The sequence below is a fragment of the Danio aesculapii genome, chromosome 25 (genome assembly GCF_903798145.1).
Source record: "Danio aesculapii chromosome 25, fDanAes4.1, whole genome shotgun sequence".
Classification (NCBI taxonomy): Eukaryota; Metazoa; Chordata; class Actinopteri; order Cypriniformes; family Danionidae; genus Danio; species Danio aesculapii.
This window is the reverse complement of record NC_079459.1, coordinates 23,282,052-23,295,121: the sequence shown is the minus strand read 5'-3', so window position 1 is coordinate 23,295,121 and position 13,070 is coordinate 23,282,052. Positions and strand designations below refer to the sequence as shown.

At 36.0% G+C, this 13,070-nt stretch overlaps 1 protein-coding gene across 1 annotated transcript in view; it reads left to right on the top strand.

Annotated features, from left to right (window-relative positions):
- Positions 1-5,403: 5,403 nt before the first annotated feature.
- Positions 5,404-13,070, top strand: part of shank2b (SH3 and multiple ankyrin repeat domains 2b) — a 219,762-nt gene continuing 212,095 nt past the window's right edge. The window contains exon 1 of the mRNA XM_056451437.1: positions 5,404-5,816. The gene's annotated coding sequence lies outside the window, so the exon portion shown is untranslated. The remainder of the gene's footprint in view (positions 5,817-13,070) is intronic.

Genomic DNA, 13,070 nt, shown 5'->3' with positions numbered 1-13,070 from the left:
GTGAATGGTGAGTAAATGATGACAGAATTTTCAGTTTATGAAGGAACCATCCCTTTAAAGGAAAAGTAGGTCTCATGTTCATTCATTTTCTTTTGGCTTAATCCCTTTATTTATTAGGGGTCGCCACAGTGAAATGAACTGCTAACTTATCCAGTAAAGGTTTTAAACAGTGGATGCCCTTCCAGCTGCAACCCTGGGAAAACATTCATACACACTCATTCACTCACATACGGCCAATTTAGTTTTTATTCAATTCACCTATAGCGCATGTCTATGGACTGTGGGGGAAACCGGAGCACCCAGAGGAAACCCATGCAAACACAGGGAGAACATGCAAACTCCACACAGGAATGCCAACTGACCCAGCCGGGACTCGAACCAGGCTTCTCGAACCAGGCTAACCACTGAGCCACCCGAGTCTCATGTTAATATTAAACATTATTTTTCATCCAAATAATAACTTCCTTTGAGTGGGATTGACCAATAGCAAACCACCACTATTTAAGCATCCAATCAATTACTAATGGACAAAAGTCCCGCTCCATCTTTTTTCATTTGAACTCCATTTACTTTTCCAGCATTGCTTCATGTTGACTTTATTATAAATTTTCATTCATAAAAAGTAAATGGGGGCCAAAATGATCATGGGTTTACTGGTGTAAGGGCGGGACAACCTATTAATCACATGAGATAGTAGTAAACCTCAACCCTCCAATCAATTCCCAGAGAACAAAATCAAGTCCCACCCCCATCATTAATGTTTCACTTTTTTCATGTTGACCTTAGGATGAATAAAATGAAATGGGGTCCAAAACAAATCTGGACTCCCAACATTCTTTATAAAATAATATTTTGTTTATTAATATTTTGCACATCTTAATTTAAAAATATATATATATTTATAATGTGGACTCATAATGGGCGGCGCAGTGGATAGCAGTGTCGCCACACATCAGGAAGGTCGCTGGTTGGAGCCTTGGATGGGTCAGTTGGTATTTCTGTGTGGAGTTTTCATGTTCTCCCCATGTTCGCGTGGGTTTCCTCCGGGTGCTTCGGTTTCCCCACTGTCCAAAGACATGTGGTATAGGTGAATTGGGTAAGCTAAATTGTCCGTATAGTTTATAGGAGTGTATGGGTGTTTCCCAGTGATGGGTTGCTGGATAAGTTGGCGATTCATTCCGCTGTGGCAACCCCTGATTAATAAAGGGACTAAGCCAAAAAGAAAATGAATGAATGAGTGGCATCATAATATTGAATCAAAAATAGCTTCAAATATAGCTTCTCAATAACTTCTTTTCGGTGAGGATACATTCACTGGTGTAAGGGCGTGGCAACCATGGCAACCTATCAATCACATGAGATTAATCAATAGTAAAGCTCAACCATCCCATAATTCCTGCAATAAAATCAAGTCCCGACTTCACTTTTTTTAGGATTTCACTTCTGCTTTTATACTGACTTTAAGATTAACTTTCATTTATAAAAGTAATTGGATTTCAAAACGACTCTGGACCCTAACATTATTCATTATATATACCTTTGCGCGTAATATACTGTATAAATTATTTATTATATATGTGCACATAATTGTTTAAAAATTCATCTTAATTTTTAATCAAAAATGGCGTTTCGATGACTTTTCAATGCTTTTGCTGATGATGTGTTCACTAATGTGAGGGCGGGGCAACCTGTCAATCACATAAGATTAACAAATAGCAAACCACCATTATTCAACCATCCAATCAATTACCAATTTACAAAATCCTTTCCACATGTTTTTGTTTCTCATTCGAAATGCAGTTTCACTTGTAAAACCACAATAGGAAGAGACTTCTACTGCAACTTTTGTTTTATGTTGACCCTAAGATGGTTTTTCATTTACAAAAGTGAACGAGGTCTAAAATGACACTGGACCCTAACCACTGTATAATGACGTGAGCGTGTGGCAACCTGTCAATCACATGAGCTCAACCAATAACAAACTACAACCATCCAGTCATCCAATCTATAGACATGGCATGGTTTATTACAAGTATATATGCTGCAGTTTTGTCATCTGTTGCTTTAACCTTCTTGTGGATTCTGATTGGTTGTCAATGTATTTCTCATTTATCAGTTGTAAAAAAAAAATGCTCTAAAAGTGATTCATTAGTGTGAACTGTTAATCCAATGAAATCCCATTTGCAACTTCATAACTTTGAATTTGATTTAGTTGCTAATTCGTATTAATTTGTACAATTTGCTCATTCCCAAATGCAATCCAGGCTCATTCTGAAAACCTACCCCTATATATATTTCTGGAGAGCACCAAATACATGGCAGGAGGTATGTTTTTTGCAGTTTTTGGCAAATCCGCCAGAGGCCGCTTTTTAAGATCTCAAATTTCTCTCGCGAGTGCCATTCCCGCCTGCTGTTCTCGCGTAAATCCACCAGAGGCTGCTCTCGACTGACTGACTGACTGATTGACTGATCAACTGACCCACCCTCCTCCTTCCCTAAACCCAACCAATAGTCATTTCAAAAGCACAGGTTGACCCGCCCACTCACTTCCCTAAACCCAACCGACAATTTTAAAAAGCAATCCAGAAAAAGAAAAGCCCTCGCCTGATTTTTACCACATTTTCAGATTTTAGCACATTCTCACCCTGTTTTTTTACTTGTTTTTTTTTTTTTAAGATTCAGTTTTTGTCTTACCTGCTTTCTGGAATCGTTCTTCATCTATCGTTCTGTTATAGCTACTGTCCTGCTTCTGTAGTTAAACTTGTAAAACCTGTGACGGCATAAATGGAACATAAACAAACCAGACTCGAACCTCGTCATCATGGTCAGCTCCTCTCTCCATCTCAAGTCCGCCGACGTATGCTGCGAGCCACTGAATAAACTGGTAACAGCAGGAAAGCCGTCCTTAAGGTGGGTGGCCAGCTGGTAAGCCTGAAAAGGAACGGCGTCATACCGCCCTCTAGCGTTAGTTTCAAAGACGAAATGCAGCCATACGTACTTCTAGCTGCATAATTCACGATCTCCAGAAATGTATATAGGCCTACGTTTTCAGAATGAGCCTATGTTACTACAGAATGCAACTTTTTGGTTGTACTTACATTCTTCAAAATATCTCCTTATGTGTTCAGCAGAAAAGTGAAATTCAGGTTTGGAACAACATGAGGGTGTGTAAGTGGCTCCCATCTAGAGTATGTTTTATATGTCTTCTATCACCCTCAGTTTCCAATTATATCACCGAGACCCAGTTTTGTGCGTTCTGGACGGTGTGGCTTATAAAGGGTGTACAGTAGGAGAGGGTTAAGAAGCCAGACTTATTACTGCAGACGCTGCCCCACTTCTGACTGACGGAGAAATCAAAGACAAATGAAGGTGGAGACATCTAGGAGGTTACAGTGATTAATGCATCTAGACAACAAGAGAAAGGGAGAGAAATGGGAGAGAGGGAGGGGAAGAAAGGGAAACACGGAGCAGGCTTGGTTCCATTATGAAATCTATTCATGCTTATTAAAATCTTATTTCGCTGCTCCTTTATTTCGCACACAATGCAGCACATTCATTATCAGTGCAGAACATTGCAGTTTTCTAGCGCTTGGCTCAGGTTAGGACGTGGTGCTCAATAGTCCACTGTACAACAGTGCAGATACCAAACTTTCTGACTCAACGTATTGATTAACCACAGGAGACTTTACTAATTGATCCTTTCCAACACAGCAGTGCGTCATTCATGCTGAGAGGAGACGGATATCAGTCATGTCATCTGTCTATCTATCCATCCATCCATCCATCCATCTATTACGCCGTTATTCTATCTATCTATCTATCTATCTATCTATCTATCTATCTATCTATCTATCTATCTATCTATCTATCTATCTATCTATCTATCTATCTATCTATCTATCTATCTATCTATCTATCTATCACGCCATTATAGTATCTATCTATCTATCTATCTATCTATCTATCTATCCATCTATCCATCTATCCATCTATCCATCTATCCATCTATCTATCTATCTATCTATCTATCTATCTATCTATCTATCTATCTATCTATCTATCACGCCATTATAGTATCTATCTATCTATCTATCTATCTATCTATCTATCTATCTATCTATCTATCTATCTATCTATCTATCTATCTATCTATCTATCTATCTATCTATCACGCCATTATAGTATCTATCTATCTATCTATCTATCTATCTATCTATCTATCTATCTATCTATCTATCTATCTATCTATCTATCTATCTATCTATCTATCTATCTATCTATCTATCTATCTATCTATCTATCTATCTATCACGCCATTATAGTAGCTATCTATCTATCCATCTATCTATTACGCCATTATACTATCTATCGATCTATCTATCGATCTATCCATCTATCTTTCTATTACGCCATTATAGTATCTATCTATCTATCTATCTATCTATCTATCTATCTATCTATCTATCTATCTATCTATCTATCTATCTATCTGTCTATCTGTCTATCTGTCTATCTGTCTGTCTATCTATCTATCACGCCATTATACTATCTATCTATCTATCGATCTATCTATTTATTACGCCATTATAGTATCTGTCTATCTGTCTATCTATTACGCCATTATAGTATCTGTCTATCTGTCTATCTGTCTATCTATCTATCTATCTATCTATCTATCTATCTATCTATCTATCTATCTATCTATCTATCTATCTATCTATCTATCTATCTATCTATCTATTTATCTATCTATCTATCTATCTATCTATCTATCTATCACGCCATTATAGTATCTGTCTATTTGTCTATCTGTCTATCTATCTATCTATCTATCTATCTATCTATCTATCTATCTATCTATCTATCTATCTATCTATCTATCTATCTATCTATCACGCCATTATACTATCTATCGATCTATCTATTACGCCATTATAGTATCTGTCTATCTATCTATCTATCTATCTATCTATCTATCTATCTATCTATCTATCTATCTATCTATCTATCTATCTATCTATCTATCTATCTATCTATCTATCTATCTATCTATCTATCTATCTATCTATCACGCCATTATAGTATCTGTCTATCTATCTATCTATCTATCTATCTATCTATCTATCTATCTATCTATCTATCTATCTATCTATCTATCTATCTATCTATCTATCTATCTATCTATCTATCTATCTATCTATCTATCATGCCATTATAGTATCTATCTATCTAATCATCCATCCATCCATCCATCTATTTATTATAAATGCTACTTTTCTAGTTTGACTTCCAGCTGTTAAAGGTAAGTTTAAAAATACGAACGTTTTTGAGGACTTTTGCAGTCTCAGAATCAACATAAAATTATCATGTAGAGGTTATTTTTGGTACAAATCTATAAAATAATACATTTAATTCAGACATTTTTTTTAAATGGCTAATAAATTCCCAGCACTCATAAATGCTACAAAACCCCATTTCAGGCGGGTTTGTCCCAGATGCAGGTGCGGTGAGGGACTGTGGCCCCGCCTGCATCAGTAAACCCCTCTAGTGCTGTATCCGCTGGTCAGAAGAGCCCCTGAATCCAGCGCAAATGTTTCCAGCCTCCCCTGCGTGTACTGAGCGCTCGGGTCGATGTTGCGCATTTTACACTGTCCACACATGCGGAATACACAGTCCTCTTCCCCTGAAGAAGTGCTGAAGGGGTCACTCCCATCTCTGTTTGGACTACTCGACAAACCCGAGCGATTCTACGGAGATTTCCATTCCTCTGGACAAAGGATAAAGAGCCAAAGAAAGAGCAAAGTGCGCTGGATGTTGTAAGTACACACCTCTGTTTTCTCTCTGGTACGCGTCCGTTTTCATCCCTGCACTTTCCCTATTACAAAATGCAGGTTTTATTGTTGCTTTTATAACTTAAAGCGGTAAATTCAAGGAACTCTGAAGTTTGTAGCTCAATTGTCGGACTTACTTGACAGGCGGTGATGCTAGAGATGTGAGGCTGAATATACGGACAAGCCTGGCAACTTGCTCCGTATTTTAAGTCAAATAGCTCACGTTCTGTAATAGCTACTGTCCTGCTTCTGTAGTTAAAACTTGTGACGTATAGGCATAAATGGAACACAAACAAGCTGGTTTTTAATAATTAGGCTATTCTATTTTCCCCTTTGAGATCGACCGTTCATTTGAAGATTTGATAGTTCCTCTGAAGCCCCCAAACCAAAAACTTTAGACTTCCGAGAAGACATGGAATAATATTATCAATATAAGTCTTAAAAATATCTATATATGTATACCATATCCGAAAATTTTGAAAAACGGTCGTTTATTCAACTAACCATTTCGCTACAAACTTTTTGGTGCTAAGTACTTCAGGCTAAGACGCAGATTAGCAAGCTGACAACCTATACTTTTTTTTTTTTAAATGGCGGGTACAAATAACAAAAATTTTGATTAAAAAAAGAGAGGAAAGAAGATTGGCCAGTATATATGGGAGGACATAACCAGCTTGAAGAGATTTATTTTGGAACAGTGACCACCTTAACTGCACATCATTCTTCAAGATGCTGCTTAACCAGTTGATTAATGCTTGGTTGTGAAATATCGATTGACTTTCTTTAACAAATAACTTAAGGACAGAACACAAGTAGCTAGGAAAGTGGTCGGCTATATGGTGTTGCCATGGAAACAGTCATTATTCATAAATATATCATCACTGTATAACCAAGAATCAGTTATTACAGAGAGCCTATGTAATTATAGCACATGCACAAATGTACTTAGAAAAACATTGTATAGTAGGTGAAGATATTGTGAAGATAGGGGCTGATTTTTGTTTGTTTGGTCAACATATTTATTTAGCAAGGATGACCCAATGGTTGAGTTAAAATATTTAGTGCTTTGGGTTATTTTTAACCTTTATTGGGTTATTTATTAATAACCCAACCTGTTAGGTTAAATGTTTGGTGCTTTGTTGGGTTATTTTTAGCCTTTGTTTGGTTATCTATTTAATAACTCAAGCAGTTGGGTTAAAAGTTTTGAATTTCAACAGTCAACTGATTTAACTGACACAGAACAGCTGTATTAAATGTGTAAGTAATAATGTTGTTTTTGCATTATAAAGTTTATTTAAGGTTTAACCAGGGGCTAATTTAACCAATAAGCAAGGTAAGTGGCTGCTTAGAGCCCCAGGAAATCTAGGGGCCCAATAAATATCTAGAAGTATAAATTATACCTATAAACTATAACATCGTTTTCTACCATATTTTGTTTGGTGAGAGTTAAACAAATACAATTATAACGTAATTAAATATTATTTAATATACAATCAAATATAATATTATTATAATAATGTAATGTTATGTAATAATAATATTACAAAATAAAATAGCCATCATGGAGCAGTTTAGCAGTCAAATTTATTTAAAAGTATTTGTATTGTTTTTAGTTGTAAATTCATTTCAAGAATACAAATCATTTAAAATGTAGAGCTTGCATTAATTTAAAATGTTGAAAAGAAGATGACACTGTTGATGATACAAACGCGTGCTTCATAGCCGATATACTGATAAAAACACTTTCTCTAACTCTGTGTTCATTTCTACATTTTTAAAAATTCTTCTGTCATTCTCACCTTTAGGACCCAGGGGAGACATCAACCCAATAATAATTATTTATTATATTGTGGTTAAGCCACTTTCTAGCAAAATAAGCCAACAAATTAGTTATTTTTGTTATCCAAATTGTTGGGTTAACCTTAACAACTCAATGGATTGAATTAAAATAACCCAACAGCAGGTTGGTGCCAAAATGACTCATCATTGGGTTACCTGTTGGGCTATTAATAACCCAAGTGTTTTAAGTGAGTACCTACAAATTGACCAGGGTTTTACTGCACTAACCATAGCTTAACCATGGTATTTTGGTAAAATTGTGGTTATACAACATGGTATCAATAGTTTCAAAAAATATTACTACATATGTTTATATATGTTTAGCATATTGCTGTATAATTTGTAAGGGTTGATTATCAAAATTGCATCGAAATATTGTAAATTTTTGTTATCTAGTTTATTGCCATATTATATCTGATTTATAGTTAGCTGATCTATTTGTCTCCTCCAATATGCCAATATGACAGTCTTTCAAGATACTCGTTTTAAGGAAGAAGGCAAGAAAACAGGCAAATAATGGTCTGGTTATTGGCATATTATCCAGTGTATCATTGGTAGATGTTGATATGATCAAAATGGCTAAACAGCGGCGGGTTTCTTTACTTTATGAATGAATGAATATCATAATGGTGTTGCGTGCATCCACCAGTAATATGTGATGGCTAAAAAGTATAGATGAAAGTGCAGATTAACACATTTTAAGAAAGGTGATGCAATAAATGAAAATTACAATGTTCATTTATTCCATTTAGCCAAAAACACCTCATTTATTATAGAACTCATAAGTCCCCTAAAAATGGTGTTTGTAAAATTCAAAGCATAACCGTCTCCGGCGTCTCTCGGGAACTTAAAATCCTCCAGGAGTTTTGACAATAATTTATGTGCCTCTTAAAAGAGTTTTTAGGTCAGCATTATTCCGACGCGCCACATTATGCGCAGATTCAGGTTTTCTCCCATCCACTGCTTGGGTACTGCCGGTCTCATGGGCTTTCCAACCTGCGACTCCATAGCAACTGAAAAGACCGATTCCACTAGTGACACTTCTCAGGGCCGCCGGAGCCACAATCCATTGTATCTTCCTTGATAAGTATCAGGAGACTTTTAAAAGGCATCTTTAAAAGGCAGCCCGACCACTCAGTGTCCTGTGGTTTTATCAGCACGTTCCCATTTCAGAATATTTTCAGCTTTGAGTCCTGATGATGTTTTGATATGAAACAGGCTTCTTATCATGAGAAATTCTTTTCAGCTCCCTTCTGAAGGCTAGGATTAGGGCTAGAGGAGATGTCAAAAGACAGGAAATCCACCTCAGCTTTCAACTTGACGTACACTGACAGCTCCGTTCAGCAAATTCTGCCATCTCTGCAGCCTACTGTACTTCAGCAGCATATCAGGATGTGCTTTTTCTCCCTCTCAAGAGTCCTAATAAACAGCTCTCTTTTTGTTTTCTGAAGCATCCATGAGGGCTTTCGACCAATGCGCGACAGTCGGAACACAATGCGTTTGATTGCTGTTGTGATTGCGCTTGAAAGATCCTAGTCAAATTGCTTCCTGAAAACGGTAATTAGGAGACAAACAACATTATCAGTATTGTGAGGCATCTTCGGCGGTCAAGGATTCTGCTTGGATAGCAAATAGGGGCCGCAGCTGTGCGGCTGTGGTGATCTATCCATTACGGGGATGGGGTTGGAAGCTCTCTGTTATCCCGTGTCCCACAGAGATAAGAAGCGGAGAGGAGGATTTCAGCACTGGATTTGCAGCCACACACTGGCCACTTCAGTCTTCTAAGCGATTTATGTACACAAACAGCCCGAGTTATGATTCCAGGACTCCGTCTGGCTGTTTTATAGCAGCCGCAGAGTTGGAAAATACTAGCTAAAAGTGGTGTAGGGCTGTTTCCAAGTTACTTTTTTTCACCTCAACTGTTTTATCTCTCTTGCTTTCTTTCTCACGATCTATGCAGCATTTAAAGCCATTTTCTGGAGAGGCGGCTTTTTTGAATGATTTACTAATGGCCGCGAGCATTTTGCACGCTGTTTATGCGCCCTGCGCGCCTCACGTTTCAACCACCTGCTTTTTTTGACATTGTTCGCTGTGTGCTCACATTTGAAAAAAGGTCAACATTACGTCAGTCTCGCGTCTTCGCATTTCATTCTCCAATCAAATGAAAGCAGAGGCAGGGTTTTCGTTGAGGTGCCTGCAGTGTTTGTGTTGTCTGCAGAATTCCGCAGATTTTTAGCCCATCATTAACTCCGTTTATTTACTTGTGTAAATTTGTGTCAATCTATATTTATTCAGTTTTTTTATTAATTAGAGTAATATTGACTAATAAGAAATTGTTCATATGATTTATTTACAATACAGTTGGTACAGTCATATTTTCTGTCTTTTAGTAGAGATATTATATGAGACACTTGCTTTGTTTACCAAATAAAGTGAATCTAATTGGATTTGCATTTTAAACAATAAATAAAAGTTCAAAAGATATTATTTATTTCACATATTAAGGTTTTAGTTATGATACTCCCAAAATAATTCCGCAGAAATCCGCAGATTTTTTACAAAAATTCTCAGCAGAAATAGCAAAAAATGTCCGCAGATTCCGTCTGGCCCTATGACTCACAAATCCTGAATATCAAAATATTATTAAATATTAAAATAATACCAATATCACCAGCAACACTCGTGCACAATATGCAGCTGATTCAGTCATTGCACAGTGACATAAAAAGTGCACCACGCTTTTTTTTTTCTTCTTGTTCTTCTTATCATGATTTTTCATTGCTGATTATGATTTTTTTACTAGCAACATGGCCGATTCCGATACCAATTTTAAGAATTTAGTAACCAGAAAAATTAGTATGTGAGTAAAATGTTAATTTGCTTTATCACAGGCTAAACTTGCAGTAATTTGCTCTTCAGTGTTTGGACTCTCAGTAGTGATTATCAAACACACTGAACTGAGCTTAACTGAACTGAACTTAAACACTGAAAACTGAACTGACACTATTTCAATTTACTATGACCTTTTATGTGAAGCTGCTTTGACACAATCTACATTGTAAAAGCGCACTACAAATAAAGGTGAATTGAACTGAATAATTTCAAGGCAACAGCTTCACTTTAATCATGATCCACACAAATAAGCAACATACATTTCCTTGGGTAGTTGGTGATTTAAAATAGATTGTATAATTTCAAAATATGAAGTGAAAAATAAAAACATAATCTGACTTTGAGAAATGATACAACATACTAGCACTAAACTAAAACATAGACAGGCCAGTCTGATCTCATGAGAAAACATAAGTATTTTTCGTTTTGTCAGTTTAGTGGCTAATTCGTACGATTTCATTTGAGGTAAGTCGTACGAAAAAGTATGATTTTAAAAAGGAGGCGTGGCACCCAACCCCACCCCAAACCCATTGGGTGATGAGCAAATCGTACTAAATTGTACGAATTAGATCGTACGAATTGATACGAATAAGCCACTAAATCAAAAAGTTACGAATTGCCGTGGATTAGGTTGGACAGGCTGGTTAAAAATGCAAATTCATTCTCTTCCAGCAGGTGGTGTAGAGTGCAGGAGTAACAAAGTTTGCTTGGTTACAGTTTAATAATTTAATATGCAGAGATTATACAGAAATAATATAAGAAGAAAAGGATATTTTAAAAGGATGTTTTACTCATGAATGCCTTAATAAAATATTTATATAATACATATATTTATATATATATATATATATATATATATATATATATATATATATATATATATATATATATATATATATATATTTAAATATATAATTATATATATATATTTATTTTAAAGACTTTTGAAATATAAACCCCAAGTTATTGCCCAAAATTTGTTGTAATGTAACTTTCAAAACACATAAATATCATTCATACAGCATTCAATGTTGAGAATATTAGGGTATCACAGAAGTATAAAATGAACAAAGCTTAAAGTTATATTTTGTTCAAATTAATGAAAAATGCTTTGTGTTTTTTCATGAACGCTGGTCGTTCGCATGTGGCACTGCTGTCGTCTGTTTAATAGACTGTAAAAGCATGTCAGGATCAGGATTTCTCTCTCTGGGTGCATCTGTTGTCTGCCTTCAGCTTCTCTGATCTTTGTAAAAAGTTCCTTAATAGACTTTGTAGTATACTATAAAGTTGTTGCAGTGCAATTTGTATGCGTATCCAGATAGAGATATAGGCTAAACTCAAGCAATAAAACGTAGATTGCATCTTTAGAACAAAAATGACCTAGTTCTGGTTTCATTCTGGTTGATGGGTACGTTTTTATTTACTACTGATCACACAGCCATGCTTCCCTGGCAAAATGTGCATAACAGTCACAGCTATTGATTAATCATGAGTTTAATATAATTGTGATTCATCTTGCAGAACTACATCCTTTGAAGTGCTTCGGAATAGTGAGTGGAGCTAAAGATCTATTTTTGTATACTTTGTTCATTGTGGCCCTCTGATTGGTGTAATTTTCAGCACAACATAATGGATAATGTAGTTTTTCTGCACAAATTCCTTTAATATTTTTGTTTTAGTGCATTAAACACAGAGTGGAGCAGATAAAAACAATAAACAATCGTCTTTTGTCTATAAAGGCATATCAGTTATAGTTATTGAATTGTTTACCTTTTTTATACATACAGAAAATGTATGTACACTACCTGACAAAAGTCTAGTCACCTATCCAAGTTCTAGGAAAAATAAATAATAACTTGACTTCTAGTTGATCATTTTGTCATCAGAAGTGGCTTATCTGAAAGGCAAAGACCTTTAGATTATGCTTATATTATCAAAATAAAATATGATCATGTCTTGATTTTTAATTATTGAATTAGGACAGTAAGGTCTGACTGTGCTTAGACAAAGGTCTTGTCACTGAACAGAAATAATGTACTGTATAGAATATAAAGTCATGTTGCAGTGGAAAAAGAATTAATATTATGAATGACTCCCATGAGCTTGGAGGACTGCATTCATACATCTCTGCAATGACTCAAATAAAGTCATTGGAATGGCAAAGAAAGCGTTCTTGCAGGACTCCCAGAGTTCATTAAGATTCTTTGGATTCATCTTCAAAGCCTCCTCCTGCACCTCATGCCAGACATGCTCAATGATGTTCATGTGTGGTGACTGGGCTGGTCAATTCTGGAGCACCTTGACCTTCTTTGCTTTCAGGAACTTTGATGTGGAGGCTGAAGTATGAGAAGTAGTGCTATCTTGCTGAAGAACTTGCCCTCTCCTGTGGTGTAATGTAATGGGTAGCACAAATGTCTTGATACCTCAGGCTGTTGCCCCCATACTGAATGTAACTCCAAACCATGATTTTTCCTTCACCAAACTTGACTAATTTCTATGAGAATCTTG